Source organism: Phyllobates terribilis, unplaced genomic scaffold, assembly GCF_046119375.1.
Source record: "Phyllobates terribilis strain yellow unplaced genomic scaffold, ASM4611937v1 Scaffold_12__6_contigs__length_324123572, whole genome shotgun sequence".
Classification (NCBI taxonomy): domain Eukaryota; kingdom Metazoa; phylum Chordata; class Amphibia; order Anura; family Dendrobatidae; genus Phyllobates; species Phyllobates terribilis.
This window is the reverse complement of record NW_027362772.1, coordinates 191,239,997-191,260,717: the sequence shown is the minus strand read 5'-3', so window position 1 is coordinate 191,260,717 and position 20,721 is coordinate 191,239,997.

Sequence of the window (20,721 nt, the reverse complement as noted above, 5' to 3'; positions counted from 1 at the left end):
ACCTATAGAATAAAGGAAGGAGTCCCTAAAAGAAGTAAGGACTGAAACAAAAACAGAACAAAAATGGGACACCTCCTGAACAAAGAAAGTTGTTGCAGAACACAAAAAGACAAACTGACAAAAAGGTCCCAGAAGGACCAAGCGAACTGACAGAGATAGGCACCGAAGCACCTGGCTATAAAAACAGTCAAACAACACTGAAGTCCAGCACAGCCGAAAGGGCGGAGCTGTAATATAAAGGCAGATGGTCACGTGACCGCAAAACACAAGATGGAAAAAACAAACAGGAGGGCTCTAACAGTACCCCCTCTTTTATGAGGATCCTCCGGATCCTCTAGACCCAGGCCTCTCCGGAAACCTCTTGTGGAAAGCTCTAACAAGCCTAGGAGCAGAGACATCATCCATCCTTACCCAGGAGTTATCGTAGGGACCGAAACCCTTCCAGGAGACAAGATACTGTAATCTCCCTCCATGCCATCTAGAATTCAAGATACGAGAAATTTCATATTTGCCGTCTTCCACCACAGGAGGAACTGTGACAGTGGCATCCCTATCTGATACATCAGCCTTTTTCAACAAGGAAACATGAAACACAGGATTAATCTTCCAGGAAGTAGGAACATCCAACCTAACCGCAGACGGGTTAACAACCTGAAGTACTTTAAATGGACCCACAAACTTAGGACCCAGTTTTTTAGAGGGAATCCTCAACCGCAGGTTCTTTGAGGACAACCAAACCATGTCACCCACAGTAAACAAAACCTCCTTATGTTTCCTGTCAAAATAATTCTTGGACTTTTTGTTAGCCTCTTGAAGGTTGCAACGTACATTAGTCCAAACTCTCTCCAAATCACCGGAAAAATTCTCCTCCTCCGGCACCGCCCACCCCAATTTGGAGAACAAACCAAAAGACGGATGTCTCCCAGTTACAACAAAAAAAAGGAGAACACCCAACAGAGGAGGATGTATGATTGTTAAGAGCAAATTATGCGAGAGGAAGAAACTCAGACCACACCTCTTGATTGTCCGCCACAAAACAACGCAAAAACTGTTCTACATCCTGGTTCTTTCTTTCAGTCTGTCCATTAGACACAGGATGATACCCAGACGAAAATGACAAATGGACTCCCAACCTGTCACAAAAAGCACGCCAAAAGCGAGCCACAAACTGAGGTCCTCTATCAGAAACAATATCCGTGGGAACGCCATGAAGCTTGACAATCTCCTTAACAAACGCCTTAGCGAGTGCCTTGGTGCAGGGCAACTTAATGAATGGAACCAAATGACACATCTTACTAAACCGGTCCACGTCCACCCAGATGACAGTAAAACCCTCGGACACAGGAAGATCAGTAATAAAATCCATTATGAGATGCGTCCAAGGTGCACTGGGAACCTCCAGAGGGCAAAGCAGCCCCGCAGCAGGAGTATGTGAAGCCTTAGACCTAGCACACACCGTACATTGACGCACCCACTTGATGACTTCTTTCTGCCATCCAGGCCACCAAAAACTGCGACTGATAAGTCTCTTAGTCTCCGAAATTCCTGGATGACCAGCCAACCGAGACTCATGACACTCCACAAACAAATCTCTCCTAAAGGTTCTAGGCACAAACAACCTCCCATGGGGAGTGTTAGATGAAGCATCATCTTGAGCTTTCAGAATCCCATTCTCCAAAACGGAGTCCAATGCCGCCACCACAACTCCTTTATGTAAAATCCTCTCCTCCTCTGCACCGACCGTAGGAGACAAGCTGCGAGATAAAGCATCGGCTTTAACATTCTTAGTACCAGGGATATAGGTAACAGAAAAATGAAACCGAGAAATAAAAAGTGCCCACCTAGCTTGACGGGCATTCAAGCGCTTGGCAGCATCCAGATAGATCAAATTCTTATGATCTGTGAAAACCTGAACAGGAAACCTAGCGCCTTCCAAAAAATGACGTCAATGTTCAAACGCGAGTTTAATAGCCAGCAACTCCCGATTTCCAATATCATAATTCAGTTCGGTTTCTGAAAATTTTTTCGAAAAAAAGGCACAAGGATGTACTCCATCCCTGTTCTCCTGAGACAAAACTGCTCCAACCCCCACCGATGAAGCATCGACCTCGACCAAAAAAGGCTTGGTCTCATCAGGCTTCATAAGGATAGGGGCAGAACTGAACCTCTTTTTGAGATACTTAAATGCTTCAATGGCCTCAGTAGTCCACTGGACCGTATTCGCACCTTTCCTGGTGAGATCGGTTAGAGGTTTAACAATTACAGAAAAATTCTTAATGAATTTCCTGTAATAATTGGCAAAACCCAAAAATCTCTGTATAGATTTCAAACCAATAGGCCTGAACCTTCACCGGGTATATCTCAAAGCCCCCGCTGGAGACAATGTAGCCCAAAAAACTAATTTTCTGCACAGCGAACTCACATTTTTCCAGCTTAGCAAAGAGTGAATTATCACTCAATAACTGCAAAATTTCACGTGCACTCTGCCAATGGGACTCTAGATCTGGTGAATAAATCAAAATGTCATCCAAATACACAACCACATTCTTGCCAATCAAAGGTCTCAGGATGTCATTAACAAGGTTCTGAAAAAATGCAGGTGCATTGGTAAGACCAAAAGGCATCACCAGATTCTCAAAATGACCTACCAGAGTGTTAAAAGCAGTTTTCCATTCATCACCCTCCTTCACTCGTAACAAATTGTATGCCCCCCGGAGATCAATTTTAGAGAACCACTTGGCCCCCACTAACTTGTTAAACAAGTCAGGAATTAACGGCAATGGGTAGGAATTGCGTACGGTAATCTTATTAATTTCACGAAAAACCAGACATGGACGTAAACCCCCGTCCTTTTTTTTAACAAAGAAAAATCCAACTGCCACAGGCGACTTAGAAGGTCTAATGTGACCAGCAGCCAGGGTAGTCTGTATGTACTCCTCCAAGGCCTTTCTTTCAGGGATAGACAGATTAAACAAGCGACTCTTGGGAAGAGCAGCTCCCGAAACAAACTCAATGGCGCAATCATAATCCCTATGAGGAGGTAAAACTTGCGACTCCTCTGAAAAAAACCTCCAAAAATCTTGAATAGGTACCGGTAATTCCCCTTTCTCCACAGCCGCAATGCGACCATTACAACATTTATCATAGCACTTCGGGCTCCAAGACTTTATCATATTAGTAGACCAGTCCAGTAAAGGATTGTACAGTTTTAACCAAGGCAAACCTAGAACGACCGGAGAGGGTAAATTATCTAATACAACCAAGTCCAAAATTTCTTGGTGAACTCCATTGATAGTGAGGGGAAATGCAGCAACCTTGTGAGTAATACATTTCAAGGGAGTGTTATCAATTGCAATCACAGAAATAGGTGATGACAAAGGTTTGGATTTCAATTTAAGTTTTTCCAAAAACCCTTTATCAATCACATTAAGTATTGAACCACAATCCACAAATACCTGAAATTCAATCAAATCTTCCTGCAAAGTAGTACTCCCAGAAAGAAATACTCCTGCAGAGCGTAAACAAGCAATACAGGCGTACCTGACCTCTTTTTTTTTTTCTTTACTTAAACGAAGCTCACAATACTTAATTAACCACAATAAAGACACAATCCCTCGGCGAACCTCCGGTCTCTTTCCTGAGAGCGGAGTGACATCGCCCCAACTTCCATCGGTTCTCCACCGTCTGAGCAGATTTTCTGGTGACTAGGACCTGGCATTACAGGAGTCTTTACCTCTTTCAGCCTGGACCTCAGCCTCCTATCCACAAGAACAGCTAATTGCATGACATCCTGCAGAGTCTCAGGTGCTGGGAATGTAATTAGCAAATCCTTAACCCTTTCACTCAGACCAGCAAGAAATAGACATTTCAGAGCAGGATAATTCCATTTGACTTCTGAAGCCCATCTTCTAAAGAGTGTGCAATAATTTTCAACATCACCTGACCCCTGATTCAAATGCCTGAGTTCTGCCTCAGCAGATGAGATTCGATCAGGATCTTCATATAATTGTCCCTTAGCAGAAAAAAATTCTTCTACTGACCTTAAGCATGAATCATTAGGTTGGAGAGAAAAGGCCCACCCCTGTGGTTCATTGCGCAAAAGTGACATAATAAAACCAATGCGCTGTGATTCATTCCCAGAGGACCTGGCAGAAGCAATGGGAGCCCGTCCAACATCAACTCGCACTTGTCGGTGGTGCTTTGACAGACACACATCTTTCTTTGTGCATTTAATTTCTTGAATACAGAGTTAGACAATGGCCTGATCTGTAATGCGGTTTAAGAAATAACATGCATAAGCATGGCCGATCCACATTAAAAAAGCAGCCATAGAGTGTCCGGGAACCTTCCACCACACTTTTCTTAGCCAAGGCTGCTTCTCGGCAGGGTTGGATGGGCCCACCAGAGAACCGGAGACTCCTCCGGCGGGCTCTGGCTTCCCCTTCAGGAGAGTTCATAGTGCCGAGGTGAGGCCATGATGATGATAGAGGCCACCATCTGCTTAGTTTTCTGTTACTTGGTTACTTGGAATGCAAGTGCAAGTATGCAGCCAGCCACCCCCTCACCCACAGGCCGCAATACTAAATTGCCAGATTTCTGGGCAGCTGCTTGCACTTGAAATATGGCCTTTTAAGCTGTTGCCGCTTGGCCAAGGCAGTGCTCCAGTGCTGTCAGCTTGTGACTGATGTGGTCATTTCAAAGATAGAGGAGAAGGTGCAGGAGCTGAACAATGTGATTACATTGAGGTTAAATTGGTGACTCTGTTTTTTATACTAAAGAAAGATCCTATTGCTTTGTTTTTTTTACGTTATTTTTTAAGACAAATGCATTCACCGGGAAATGTCATTTTTACATTTTACAACCTTATCTGGCAATGTGGTGTGTGACACATCATCAGACACATCCTGTTTTATTTATGATGGAGGGACACTGAAAGTCATAAAGCCTATTTTTATAGGGACATCAGACGGTCCTTACTATTCTTAAAAGGCCAGCAGTCGGCCCTCGCTATTGTTAGAGAGCCATCAGCCGGCTATGGTTTGTTGTTCCCATTATTAACAAGTGGGTCTCCTATACTGTTATTGCGTATCCAGTGACTGCAAGGGCTGCCAAAAATTTGGATGCAACCCAATACCCCTTTGAAGAGACATAGAGGAGGGTCTCAGTAAAAAAAATGTTCCCATTATAAAGGAGCGGGTCTCCTATAGTGGTAATGCCCATGCTATGACTGCAAGGGGTGCCAAAATTTGGGAAAAACCCCACTAAGAATTTAAAGACACACAGAGCAGGGCCACAGTAACAAGTACGACATGTTCCCATTAGAAAAAAGAGAGTCTGCTATACAGTTATAGGGTATGCAGTGAGTCCAACGGCTGACCAATTTTAGGAAAAAACCCACTAAGAATTTAAAGACACACAGGGCAGGGCCACAGTAACAAGTACGACATATTCCCATTAGAAAGGAGAGAATCTGCTATACAGTTATAGGTTATGCAGTGAGTCCAACGGCTGACCAATTTTAGGAAAAACACCACTAAGAATTTAAAGACACACAGAGCAGGGCCACAGTAGCAAGTACGAAATGTTCCCATTAGAAAGGAGAGAGTCTGCTATACAGTTATAGGGTATGCAGTTGTGTCACCCTGGCCTGGATGCCACAAAATGTAATAAAGCTGTATCTGAGAGCAAGGGGGAGGTTCTCTGGTCAGGGGAACATTAGCATGCAGTACCTCCTGTCTCAGGCCAGTAGGGGGAGCAGGCTGCCCCTATAAAAGCTGGTGCTGGGGGCAGGGTTAGAGAGAACTGGATGACCTGTCTCAGTACTGACATGTGTCCCGGAGCCGAGCAGGGACAGAATGTTGTATTGCACCTAAGAGGAAGTGTGGCAGGAGAAGAGCCACAAGCCAGAGACAAGAGGCGAAGCGAGCCTGTCTTGGCAGATAAAGGACTTAATTTACCAGACTTTGGTGTCTGAGGCTGGGAGGATTCCACATCCTACAACAGATAACCAGTCCGCAGGGGACTGTATATTCCTTGGCCTAAGAAGCCTGGAGGCTCTGCCACAGCAGAAGGGACCAGCACAGCCGTACCAGGCCGGGAGCAGAAAGGAACGCACGTCGCAGGCCATACAGGCGAGAGTACACGGAAAGCTCGGAAACGTGGGCTGTTACCCTATAAGGAGGAGATAGCCAGAAGGAGCACACAAAGCACGGTAGGCCTACACCCTCACCCTGACCAGGGCCAATTTCCCCATTGCTCTCAGACATCCAGGTCCCCTCCTAGCCGGGACTGTTTGTGGGTCAATTTACCTGTTCTAGTAAAGACCCTGGACTGCAACCTGCTGTGTGTGCTCCTTGCTCCTCCAGCACTATCAGCACTGGGACTCTCACCACCATCACTCCCACCATCCACTACACTACCCTGGGGCTGCACTCTTCCCGTGGGGAGTCACACCACCTCAGCTGCATACACCGCCAGCCCCAGCGGTCTGCCCAGCAGCGGCGGTTCCTAATGACCGCAAATCCACGGGTGGCGTAGTCGGACGTTATCAACAGCACATAGCAGACTACCACTGGCCTGACCACCCTGAGCCACGGAACCGGGTTGCCACTACTACCCCCATCGTTCCCCTATTGCCCGGATCCGAGTGCCCCACGGCCCATGGGGCGAGTCAGCTTTGGCGTAGTCGGCAGGATTTCGTGCCCGCAACCACCGGGTACTGCGTGCCTTCAAAAGACTGTCATACCTGCCATGGTGAAGGTTCCCGCCATCCGGAGCCGTTTCCCGCCATCTTCAGTCGGTTCCCGCCATCTTCAGCTGTTTTCCCGCCATCCGAAGTCGTTTTCCCACCGTCGGACGCCATCTTCAGGACGCCGCGCAGGAACAAGAGGGGCGTGGACGCCGAAAGCGCGCGAGACCTGAAGCTCCGCCCCACGCACCGACGCTGCGCAAGGTCCTGGAAGGGAGAGAGAGCGACGCTGACGTCACCAGGACGCGACGCAAGGTCCTCGTCCGGAGCAGCATCAGCGGAGCTGCGGCCTACAGAAGAGGATCGTCGGAAGGTAGGCCACGCTTAACTAGGGGGGAGGAAGATGTCGGATACAGAGGCGCCCACTACCACCAAAGCAGCTGCAGCAGCGGTGATGCCCTTTTCCCTGCCCTACATCCCTGGAGCGGCCTGGCTGCCCAAATTCTCAGGGAAGACCCATGCCCTAACTGACTTTAAGGAAAGGCTGTACAGTTTGTTCCAGGTTTACCCCCTGACAGAGGAACAGAAGGTCAGCATATTGTCAGGGCAGTTAACTGGCGCAGCCCAGCGGGAGGTAAAGTCATGGCCCACTGATGAGAAAAGAACTGTAAAGGGTATTCTGGCCTGGCTGCGGGGTACCTTTGACACACGTACCTCCGCTGAAATTAAAATGAGGTTCTATGGATGTAAGCAGCGGGCACAGGACAGCATCAGAGACTATGCACTAAATTTGCAGGAAGCCCTGAGGGCCATCCAACAAGCTGACCCAGGCAGCGTGCAGGATACGGATAAGCTCCTAACAGAACAGTTCATAGAAGGTCTGCTGTCTAGCGCCCACAGGACCCAGCTGCGCCTCATGTTCTTTCAGAACCCTGATCTGACCTTTGCCCAATTCAAGGACAGGGCCATAAGGGTGCTCCGTGAACCCGCAACGAGTGGCGCTATAAACCCCCGGCGCCCTGCTCTCACCTACCACCAGGAGGCGGTGCCCTCCTCAATGGACTCTGTGGGGGCTGATGCACAGGCCCTGAACCAAGCCCAGTCGAAAGATCTGCACCACCAAGTCCAGGAGCGTCGCGGCGTTGACCAGGACCGTCCAGGCGTTACAAGTGGACCCGTCAAGACCCATCGAGCTGGCTTCAAGTCCGGAGGATGTCCCGTGGCGTCGACAGAGGAGGATCCCGTCGTTCCGAGGGAGGCCCACAGACCGCTACGCAGAGGATGGACAGCCCATTTGCCGTCGATGCAACCAGCCCGGACACATTTCCAGGTACTGTAATTTAAACGGGTCCAACCTTGGGCAGAGGGCCAACCCCCAGGCATAAGATCACCAGGCCCTTATAATTGGCGTGATAAGTGCGTTGGGGGGCGCCCGGTTTTACCCGTGGAGCTGGACGGTATCCCCATGAGAACCTTGCTGGATACTGGGTCGCAAGTATCCCTTATGTACTTTTTAAGCAGTATTGGACTGATGCTGATATCACACGGTATCCAGACAGTAACTTGAGCATCATCGCCAGTAATGGCTTACCCGTGCCGCAGATGGGGTTCAAGGAGATGACCATTAAAATTGGTAAAGTTGAACTACCGGCACAGGGAGTGATTATTGTGGACATTGACCGTCGTGAAAGTCACCCTAAAATAACTGTGGGTACTAACGTGATTGAAAATTGTCTTTCAGAGGTAATTGTAATTCTACAACAGGTGGCGGTGAATGCTAGTTCCAGCCAACAGACAGTCCTCAACAAGGAGATAAAAGCCCTGATGAGACGGCAGCAGGTAGAACTGTCTGGTGGTGAGATCGGTAGCGTAAGACTGAGTGACCCATTCCCCATTTCCATGCCTCCCAAAAGCGAAATGATGATCTGGTGTCGGACTGCAATCGGGTTGAGAGGTAGAGACTACCAAGCCATGGTAGAACCCGTGTACTCAGACAGCAGGCCCACCATTTTGACAGCCAGGGGGTGGTTGATGTCCACCATGGGAGGGTGCCCGTTCGCATTCTCAACATTGGGGAGAGAGAGGTACACTTACCCAGGTACGCTACACTTGCCAAACTGTTTGTTGTCGAACACAAAGCTATCAGGGCCGTGGAGCCTTTGCCTCCTTCTCCTCAGGCGGAGGGTAATGGCTCCCAGAAACAAAAGGTGGACTGGTGCCAGAAACTCCATGTGGGTGCTGACTCCACTCCCCTGCACCAAAAACAAGGAGTCTACCGGGTGGTACAGGAGTACGAGAGAGTCTTTAGTAAGCATCCGCTAGACTTCGGCAGAGTAAAAGGGATAGAACACCATATCCCCACGGGGAGCCACCCACCAATAAAAGAGAGACACAGGCCTGTACCCCCTGCACATTATCAGAAAGCCAAGGGTATGCTGAGGGAAATGAAAGAAGCTGGGGTCATTAGAGATAGCTGTAGCCCCTGGGCAGCCCCCCTGGTTCTGGTAAAAAAGAAAGACGGCACCATGAGAATGTGCGTCGACTATAGACAAATCAACTGTATCACCCACAAAGACGCATATCCGCTGCCTAGAATAGAGGAGTCTTTAGCCGCACTAAAATCAGCTAACTTCTTTTCTACTTTGGACCTTACTAGCGGGTACTGGCAGGTTCCTGTGGCAGAGGCTGACAAGGAGAAGACCGCCTTCACCACCCCGATGGAACTGAGTGAGTTCAACTGTATGCCCTTCGGACTCTGCAACGCACCAGGGACCGTCCAGAGGCTGATGGAATGCTGTCTAGGGCACCGAAACTTTGAGACGGTCCTCCTTTACCTGGACGACGTGATCGTCTATTCGAAGACCTACGAGGACCATCTAAAGCACCTGGCCGAGGTGTTCGAAGCCCTGGCAGGCTATGGCCTGAAGGTGAAACCATCGAAGTGTCACCTGTTGAAACCGAAGGTCCAGTACCTAGGGCACGTGGTAAGCGCGGAAGGAGTGGCCCCCGACCCTGGCAAGGTCACGGCAATCAAGAGCTGGCCAAGCCCCTCAAACATCAAAGAGGTGAGACAGTTCCTCGGGTTGGTAGGCTACTACCGAAGGTTCATCCCCGGGTTCACTAAGATGGCAGCTCCTATGCAGGACCTCCTGATAGGACAGTCTAAATCCAGAAGTCAAAAGCCACCCTTCAAGTGGGATCAACCGGAAGAGGAGTCCTTCCGCCAGTTGAAGATGGCCCTCACAGGGGATGAGATCCAGGCCTACCCTGATTATGGCCAGCCTTTTATTCTCCACACAGACGCCAGTAATGTGGGACTGGGAGCCGTACTGTCCCAAAACCAACAGGGCAGAGAAAGGGTGATCGCGTACGCCAGCCGGAAGCTGAGACCCACCGAGGGGAACCCGGAGAATTACAGCTCCTTCAAGCTAGAATTCTTGGCGGTGGTGTGGGCCGTGACGGAACGCTTCAAGCATTACCTGGCCTCCGCAAAGTTCACGGTGTACACGGACAACAACCCGTTAACACACCTAGACAATGCAAGACTTGGTGGCCCGTCTCTCCAATTATGACTTCGTGATCAAGTACCGGGCAGGCAAAACCAATGCCAATGCTGACGCCCTATCGAGAATGCCTCACTTACCTGAAGGTGACGAAGACCCAGAAGAGCTGGAGGAGGTAGAACTCCCTGCGTTTCACCGGTATGGAGCCGCTCAATACTCCCACCGCGTGAAGGTGGAGGATCTAACAACCGTGATGATCAATCCCCTACCTCATCACAGCTGGGCCGAGACCCAAGATAGTGACCCTGCCATCCGCCTGGTGAAAGATCTGCTGACCCAGGAAGATGCCCGCATAGATCTGGATGCTCCAGAGGAAGCCAAGCAGCTATGGAAAGAGAAGAGCAAGCTGTTCCTCTATGAAGGCAAGCTGTGCAGAAGGATTGTCAACCACCGGACGCACGAGCTGACCTGGCAAGTCATAGTCCCAAGGCGGGATGCAGCTATGGTCCTGGGGGCTTACCATGACAGAGCGGGGCACTTCGGTTGGAAGAAACTGGAGGTCCTGCTAAGAGGAAGGTTCTTTTGGGTCGGCATGAGAGGGGCTGTAGAGAAGTGGTGCAGAGACTGTGGCCCTTGTCACCTAAGGAGGAAGGACCGTGCCAGCCAGAAGACACCCTTGAGGCCCATCGTCACCATGCAGCCTCTTGAGCTGGTAGCTCTGGACCACGTCAAATTGGCTCCAAGCCAGTCAGGATACATCTATGCCCTGACAATCGTGGACCACTATTCCCGTTTTCTAGTGGTGGTCCCGGTAAAGGTCTTGACGGCCCAAACAGCGGCCAGAGCCTTCCAGCAATACTTCTGCCATCCACACGGGTATCCGGAACAGGTCCTGACAGACCAGGGTCCAGCGTTCGAGGCTGAAATCTTCCAAGAGTTCTGCAACCTCTATGGCTGTAAGAAGATTCGGACAACGGCTTACCACCCACAAACCAACGGGATGTGTGAGAAAATGAACAACATAGTCATTGATCTCCTGAAGACGTTGCCCCTGGAGGAACGCAGCCTGTGACCAGAAAAACTGCCGGATCTGATAGACTTATACAATGATATCCCAGTGAATGCTACAAACTGCACCCCGGCTTACCTGATGCGAGCCAGACCAGGTAAGCTGCCCGTAGACCTGGAGATGGGAGTCCTAACACCTGAGGACACCTTCCCGGATGCGGACTGGGATACGGAAAGGCAACTGCAGTACAAGAAGGTACAGGAAAGTGTGGAGAAGAGCCTGGCCCAGGTGAGAGAGAGGCAAGAAAAACTCTTCAACCAGCACGCCCCTGCTGGTCCCCTAGAACCTGGTGAGCAGGTCCTGAAGCGAAAGAGAAGGCTTCACAAGTTGGACGACCAGTGGGAAAGGGAACCCTACACCGTACTGCAGTCTGATCACGACAACCTGAAGGTGTGCGTGATCACCAAGGACGGAGGAGAAACCACTAGTACCGTCTCCAGAGACCACCTAAAAAGGTGCCCCGAGCAACTCCGTAGTGCAGAAGAGGATCAAAGTGACCTTGAACCCGCAGAGGACAAGGAAGAAATGATCAGCACCGCTCTCGGAGAGTTTCCTCAGTCCTGGACTCGAATAAACGATGCCATAGTGGTACCCGTCCTGCATTTCCTGCAACCGACTGCGCAACAACCTGCACCAGAGCCGGAAGGTGAAGAGGAGCAAGCAGTTCCAGAGGCAGAAGAGCCTGTACCAGCAGCCCAGGAGAGTCAACCCTCTGCTGACAGTGAGCCTGCCATGCCTGCGGTAAGCCAAAGGACCCGCAGACAGCTGCCTGCCCTACCTGTACACCCAGCTGGTAGCTGTACCCCTAACGCTAGTGGGGAAAGCCAGGCCGGTCCACCACCAGACAGTGAGTTAAGGAGGTCAACCAGGAGCACAAAGGGACAGATACCCGCTCGCTGGAGAATATAGGGTGCACTAAAATTGTAAACAACCCTGTTGCCAAATGTTGAAATGTTTGCAAAGTTACATGCATGTTTGGTAATTCTGTGTTTCAGTTTCTTGCAGTTACCGTAAGGACTCAAAGGTTATGGACTTTTAATAACCGGGACCTTTGTATGGACTGCGTTCGGAGCCTAGCCAAGGAATGAACTAAGACTGTAAAGGACTTGGGGTAGGACAGACCCCCACCTGGTTAAGGCTCCCCGTTGTATTGGTGATATGGACACCCGGTCACAGACCACACTGTGACCTTAAGAACTCAATCTGTGCGTCGTCTGTCTGTTAATGTTTTATGGTCATGCATATAATCCTTGTTTATTGTTTAGTCCCGGAGTACTAAATTTTTCTAGGGGGGAATGTGTCACCCTGGCATGGATGCCACAAAATGTAATAAAGCTGTGTCTGAGAACAAGGGGGAGGTTCTCTGGTCAGGGGAACATTAGCATGCAGTACCTCCTGTCTCAGGCCAGTAGGGGGAGCAGGCTGCCCCTATAAAAGCTGGTGCTGGGGGCAGGGTTAGAGAGAACTGGATGACCTGTCTCAGTACTGAGACGTGTCCCGGAGCAGAGCAGGGACAGAAAATTGTATTGCACCTAAGAGGAAGTGTGGCAGGAGGAGAGCCACAAGATAGAGACAAGAGGCGAAGCGAGCCTGTCTTGGCAGATAAAGGACTTAATTTACCAGACTTTGGTGTCTGAGGCTGGGAGGATTCCACATCCTACAACAGATAACCAGTCCGCAGGGGACTGTATATTCCTTGGCCTAAGAAGCCTGGAGGCGCTGCCACAACAGAAGGGACCAGCACAGCCGTACCAGGCCGGGAGCAGAAAGGAACCCACGCCACAGGCCATACAGGCGAGAGTACACGGAAAGCTCGGAAACGTGGGCTGTTACCCTATAAGGAGGAGATAGCCAGAAGGAGCACAGAAAGCACGGTAGGCCTACACCCTCACCCTGACCAGGGCCAATTTCCCCATTGCTCTCAGACATCCAGGTCCCCTCCTAGCCGGGACTGTTTGTGGGTCAATTTACCTGTTCTAGTAAAGACCCTGGACTGCAACCTGTTGTCTGTGTGCTCCTTGCTCCTCCAGCACTATCAGCACTGGGACTCTCACCACCATCACTCCCACCATCCACTACACTGCCCTGGGGCTGCACTCTTCCCGTGGGGAGTCACACCACCTCAGCTGCATACACCGTCAGCCCCAGCGGTCTGCCCAGCAGCGGCGGTTCCTAATGACCGCAAATCCACGGGTGGCGTAGTCGGACGTTATCAACAGCACATAGCAGACTACCACTAGCCTGACCACCCTGAGCCACGGAACCGGGTTGCCACTACTACCCCCATCGTTCCCCCATTGCCTGGATCCGAGTGCCCCACAGCCCAGGGGGCGAGTCACAGTGAGTCCAACGGCTGACCAATTTTAGGAAAAATCCCACTAAGAATTTAAAGACACACAGAGCAGGGCCACAGTAACAAGTACAACATGTTTCCATTAGAAAGGAGAGGGTCTGCTATACAGTTATAGGGTATACAGTGAGTCCAACGGCTGACCAATTTTAGGAAAAACCCCACTAAGAATTTAAAGACACATACAGCAGAGCCACAGTAACAAGTACGACATGTTCCCATTAGAAAGGAGAGAGTCTGCTATACAGTTATAGGGTAGTTATAGACCTCCTTGGTTTTCTGGTCCAACCCCCTGCTCAAAGCAGGATTCACTAAATCATCCCAGACAGATATCTGTCCAGCCTCTGTTTGAAGAAGTCCATTGAAGAGGAACTCACCACCTCTTGTGGCAGCCCGTTCCACTCACTGATCACCCTAACTGTCAAAAAGTTTTTTCTAATATCTGATCTGTGTCTCCTCCCATTCAGTTTCATCCCATTGCTTCTAGTCTTTCCTTGTGCAAATGAGAATAAAGATGATCCTTCTACAATGTGACAGCCCTTGAGGTATTTGTAGACAGCTATTAAGTCTCCTCTCAGTCTTCTTTTTTGCAAGCTAAACATTCCCAAATCCTGTAACCGTTCCTCAAAGGACATGGTTTGCAGAGAGGTCACCATTCTGGTCGCTCTTCTCTGAACTTGCTCCAGTTTGTCGATGTCTTAAGAGAGAGTCTGCTATACAGTTATAGGGTATGCAGTGAGTCCAACGGCTGACCAATTTTAGGAAAAACCCCACTTAGAATTTAAAGACACATAGAGCAAGGCCACAGTAACAAGGTATGACATGTTCCCATTAGAAAGGAGAGGGTCTGCTATACAGTTATAGGGTATACAGTGAGTCCAACGGCTGACCAATTTTAGGAAAAACCCTACTAAGAATTTAAAGATACACAGAGCAGGGCCACAGTAACAAGTAGGACATGTTCCCATTAGAAAGGAATCATAGAATCATAGAATGGTAGAGTTGGAATGGACCTCCTGGGTCTTATGGTCCAACCCCCTGCTCAAAGCAGGATTCACTAAATCATCCCAGAGAGATACTGTATCTGTCCAGCCTCTGTTTAAAGACATCCATTGAAGAGGAACTCACCACCTCTCGTGGCAGCCTGTTCCACTCATTGATCACCCTAACTGTCAAAAAGTTTTTTTCTAATATCTAATAAAATTTTAGGGGCATCAAAAACACCCTTTAAAAAAAATATGTGGTGTTACATCACGGACCACAATCACCCTGGTGATATGGTGTAGGAGGATGAGGTGAAGGAGGACGACAAGAGCAAATAGCCAAAATCAGGATGCGTATACCCATGTGTGGGTGTGAAAAGGTGCATGGTAATACAACTCCCAAGAAAAGACACTGGATTTGAGTTTATGTTACGCTGCTATCATTCGGTGGTGTTGAGAAGTCTGGCCCAATGCAGCCCTTGTTCATTTTTATGAGTCAGCCTGTCAGCATTTCCAGTTGACAGGCGGATGCGATTATCAGTTATAATTCCACCAGCGGCACTAAAGACCCGCTCTGATAAAACGCTGGTGGCAGGGCAGGCCAGGACCTCCAAGGCAGAGAGAGCCAGTTCATTTGACGTATTCAGCTTGGATATCCAATAATTATAAGGCACAGCGGAATCACGGAGGTCGTTGGTACGGTCGACAAGGTACTCCCTCAGCATCTTCCAAAACTTTGCACTCCTAGTGAGAGTACCCCGCGCCTCAGGGCCTGTGCGATGGGAGGGTCTGAGAAAACTCTCCCAGAACTTTGACTGTGTTCCCCTGCCTCTGCTGGATTGAAGTTGTGTCTCTCTCGCCTGTACTCCTTAGTTGTCCAACGAAGTTTGCCCTCTGACGCCAGCGTTTTCAAATGGGAATTATTTTAATAGTTCCGCAACAAGAGCCTTCTGGTACAGTCCCATTTTTGTAGACCTGTTCGCCTCAGGAATAAGAGACATAAAGTGCTCCTTGTAGAGTGGGTCTAGAAGTGTAACCAACCAGTAATGACTGTCACCCAAAATTTTGAGAACGCGAGGGTCATGGGAAAGGCAGCATAACATAAACTCAGCCATGCGTGCCAGACTACTAACAGGCAAGACATCCGTGTCCTCACCAAGAGGATGACTGACCATGCTCTCCTCCTTTTCCTCCTCCTCTTCCTCTGGCCATCCATGCTGAACAGACGGTATGACAGCTGTGCAGGTAGTACCGTCTATAGTGCATGAAACTAGCTCCTGTCCTTCCTCCTCCTCCTCCTCTTCCTCATTGTCACCAAATCCACATTGGAATGAGATGAGGCTTGGCTGTGTGTAATCTCCCTGTATGGTTCCTTGCTCCATCTCATCATGCTCCGCCTGCAATGCATCCTCTTTGATTGTGAGCAGAGAGCGTTTCAGAAGACAGAGAAGTGGGATGGTGACGCTAATTATGGTGTCATCGCCGCTCACCATATTGGTGGAGTCCTCAAAGTTTTGGAGGATGGTACATACTGTATGTCTGACATCCATGTCCACTCCTGAGGTCTTATGTGTGGAGTCAGAACTGAATACCGACAGCCTTGTTGATGCTGGTACTCAACAACTGCCCTCTTCTGCTCACAAATCCTTCCCAACATCTGCTGTGTAGAGTTCCAATGCGTGGGGACATCACACACCAGTCGGTGAGACGGAAGCTGCAAACGCTGCTGAAACACTGCAAGGGCGGCGGAAGCTGTAGCTGACTTTCTAAAATGGGCACACAGGTGGCGTACTTTAACAAGCAGATCCAGCAGCTCCGGGTAGTATTTGAGAAACCGCTGAACCACGAGGTTAAGCACATGGGCCAGGCATGGTACATGTGTGAGCTCGCCTCGCCTCAGAGCCACCACCAGGTTCCGGCCATTGTCACATACGACCATGCCTGGCTGTAGATTCAGCGGTGTGAGCCACATATCTTCCTGCTCTTTTAGAGCTGTCCACAACTCTTCAGCATTGTGCGGCTTGTCACTTAAGCATATTAGCTTCAGCACAGCTGGTTGCCGCTTGGCTGAGATAGTGCTTCCAGCTTGTGACTGATGTGGTCATTTTGGAGATGGAAGCTGAAGAGGAGGAGGAGGCTGAGGAGGATGAGGTGCAGGAGCTGTAGACCGAGGGGGTAACCCTGATTGACCTAGGGCCCGCAATCCTTGGCGTCAGAAGGACGTGTTCCGTCCCAAGGTCCGACTGGGTCCCGGCTTCCACTATGATAACCCAGTGTGCCGTCAGCGAGATGTACCGTCTCTGCCCACAAGCACTTATCCACGTGTCCGTGGTTAGGTGGACTTTACAGGTAACTGCGTTGTTGAGGGCACGGTTAATGTTTTGGGACACGTGCTTGTGTAATGCGGGGACCACACACCGGGAGAAATAGTGGCGGCTGGGGACCGAGTACCAAGGGACGGCCGTCGCCATCAGGTTGCGGAATGCTTCAATCTCCACGAGCCTAAAAGGCAATATTTCGAGCGCAAGCAGTCGTGAAATGTGAGAATTTAGTAGTGTGGCCTGTGGGGCATATTTGCGCTTGCATTCCAAGGACTGGGGTATGGACAACTGAACACTGCGCTGGGACAAGGACATGGACGTGCTTCCTGATGCTGCTACTTGAGAGTGTGCAATGACAGGTGCAGGGCAGGAAGCATCTTCGCATGCACCATGGACAGGGATTGGCTTGCATGCACAACAGCGGAAGAAGCAATGGTGCCACCCGCAGACACTGTTCCTGGACCCTGGGGTTCGGCCCACAAAGTCGGGTGCTTTGCTGCCATGTGCCTGATCATGCTGGTGGTGGTCTTTAAAAAACAACCAGACTCGGGAAGACCTAACAGTTGTACAGGCAACTTCCTTCATATTGTTGTTACGGGGAACGGTTGCCTGCCTTCTGTCTGCAGTCACCACACTGCTTCTTCCTGCCTGTTGGGGTGTTCTGCCTCCCTCCCCCTGTGTGCTGCTGTTCTTGCTCAGCATGTCCTCCTGCCAGGTTGGGTCAGTTACAATATCATCCACCACCTCGTCTTCCACTTCCGCACCCTGGTCCTCCTCCTGACTTTCTGGCAACTGTGTCTCATCATCGTCCACCTCTTGTGACACTTTCCCACCGTTGCCTTCGTGTGACCGTGGCTGCTCAAATATTTGGGCATCACAACACACGATCTCCCCTTGCCCCGCTTCAAGTGGACTGGGTGAGAGGCCCGAATCTATAAATGGAAAAGTGAACAGCTCTTCAGAGTGTCCAAGTGTGGGATCAGTTGTCTCTGGGTACTCGGCATGGTGGGAGGAAGTAGGATCAGGGTGAGGAATATGCGGTCCAGACTCACGGCTACTGAGACTTGACCATGTAGAAGACAGGGTGTTGGTGGTGGTGGTGGAAAAGTGACTGGAAACATTATCCGCTATCCAACGAACAACCTTTTGACACTGCTCTGGGTTCAATAGTGGTGTGCTGTGGTCCCCTAGAAACTGGGACAGGAAGGTCAGGCGAGAAGATGTGGGTATTTGTTGTGGAACAATTTTGGCTTGCCCACGGCCTTGTCCTCAGCCTCTGCATGCACCATTACCATCACGTTCAGTTCCCCGTCCCTTGCCACGTGCCTTGCCCATTTTAAATGGAGGACAGTATCTTCCACGCTCACTACAAATGACTGATTTTGGAGCGAACTTATATGTGATCTGTGTGACGGAGAAAACAGTGTTTTAAATACCTGGCCTGTACGTAAGTAGTTTGAAAAGCAAACTGCTGTGAATTGCTTCACTGACACACTAAAGGAAATTTTTAGTGGAGGCCAGAAATGGCAGTATTTTTTGACAACGTATATGTGATCAGTGTGACGGAGAAAAGACAATTTTAAATAGCTGCATTTCTAGCGCTGTAATATGGAAAGGACCTGGCTGTATTCTGCAGTGCCAACAAGCAAATGGAGCAGAAAAACGATGTTCTCTGGATTGCTTTTTAACCAAATAATGAGGATTAAGATCCAAACAAAAGTATTTCTGGCCCCTGAGACCTGGGCCTTTGTATAGAAATATCTAACAGCAGCAGAAGGCAGAATTGGAATGGAGCCTCTTGTGCTATATGCACTGCAGTCTGCTATATACACTGCCTGCCTATACACCCTGCCTGCCTGATATCTCTGCAGATTGATTAGTCCTCAGAAGGACTGTTTGTTAAGATGGATATGTGTAATGTACGGTTTTTCTCCCTACACTACCTAATACACAAGCAAATCTCTCCCTGACGCAGCAGCACCTCTGCCTACACTGTCTGATTCCAGAGTGACTGTGACGAGCATGGCGGGGCCAGGTCTGATATAGACCTGATGACGCTGTGCGGCCAGCCAATCACTGTTGTCTCCACAACCAACATGGCTACGGCATTACAGTGCATGGCAGGCAATCCCTGCATGTTCATTGGCTCTCTAAAGAGAAACAAACATGCAGGGAGGGGACCCGAGTTCCCGTCCGAGCAAGCCGGAAATACTCGGCGAGCGCTGAGCATCTCGAGCAGTGAGATGCTCGGGCGAGCACCGAGCAGTAGCGAGCATGCTCGCTCAACACTAGTACTAAGGAAAGAAAGGGGAAAGCTGTCCCTACAGTAAGACTAAGCTGAATCCATACGATGTAGCGGGTTGCCTGTTCCTAGCGAATGGACCCGCCTTAGTCCTCGGCTAGTCTGAACGAAGACCTATAGAATAAAGGAAGGAGTCCCTAAAAGAACTAAGGACTGGAACAAAAATGGGACACCTCCTGAACAAAGAAAGTTGTTGCAGAACACAAAAAGACAAACTGACAAAAAAGTACTAGCGGTCCCAGAAGGACCAAGCAAACTGACAGAGTTAGGCACCGCAGCACCTGGCTAGAAAAACAGTCAAACAGCACTGAAGTCCAGCACAGCCAAAAGGGCGGAGCTGGAATATAAAGGCAGATGGTCACGTGACCGCAAAACACAAGATGGAAAAAACAAACAGGAGGGTTCTAACGGTCACACTACTAAATTTTCACATTTCGCGACTGCTTCGCTCGAAATGTTGCCTTTTAGGCTCATGGAGACGGAAGCATTCCGCAACCTGATGGCGGCGCCTGTCCCTCGGTACTCGGTCACCAGCCACCACTATTTCTCCCGGTGTGCCATCCCCACATTACACAAGCACGTGTCCCACAACATTAGCCGTGACCTCAACAATGTAGTTACAGGGAAAGTCCACCTAAACACGGACACGTGAAAAAGTGATTGTGGGCAGGGATGCTACATCTCGCTGATGGCACACAGGGTTAACATAGTGGAAGCCGGGACCCAGTCGGACCTTGGGACGGAACACATCTTCCTGACGCTGAGGATTGCGGGCCCTAGGTCAATCAGGGTTGCCCCCACAGTCTACAACTCCTGCACCTCATCCTCCTCAGCCTCCTTCTCCTCTTCAGCCTTCATCTCCGAAATTGACTACATCAGTCTCAACCTGGAAGCCCTGCAGTACTGCCTCGGCCAAGCGGCAACAGGCTGCGCTGTAGCCAATATGTTTAGGTGACAAACTGCACAATGCTGAACAGTTGTGGACAGCTCTGAAAGAGCAGGCAGATCTGTAGCTGACACTGCTGAACCTAGAGCCACGCATGGCCTTGTGTGATAATGGCCGGAACCTGGTGGAGGCTCTGAGGCGAGCTCACACACGTACCATGCCTGGCCCATGTGCTTAACCTCGTAGTTCAGCTGTTTCTCAAAAGCAAACCAGAACTGCTGGATCTGCATGTCAAAGTACGCCGCCTGTGTGCCCATTTTAAAAAGTCAGCAACAGCTTCCGCCACCCATGCCATGCTTCAGCAGCGTTTGTAGCTTCAGGCTCACCGACTGGTGTGTGATGTCCCCACGTATTGGAACTCTACACTGCAGATGTTGGGAAGGATTTGTGAGCAGAAGAGGGCAGTTGTTGACTACCAGCATCAACAAGGCCGTCGGTATTCAGTTCAGACTCCACACATAAGACCTCAGGAGTGGACATGGATGTCAGACATCTGTACCATCCTCCAAAACTTTGAGGACTCTACGAAGATGGTGAGCGGCGATTACACCATAATTAG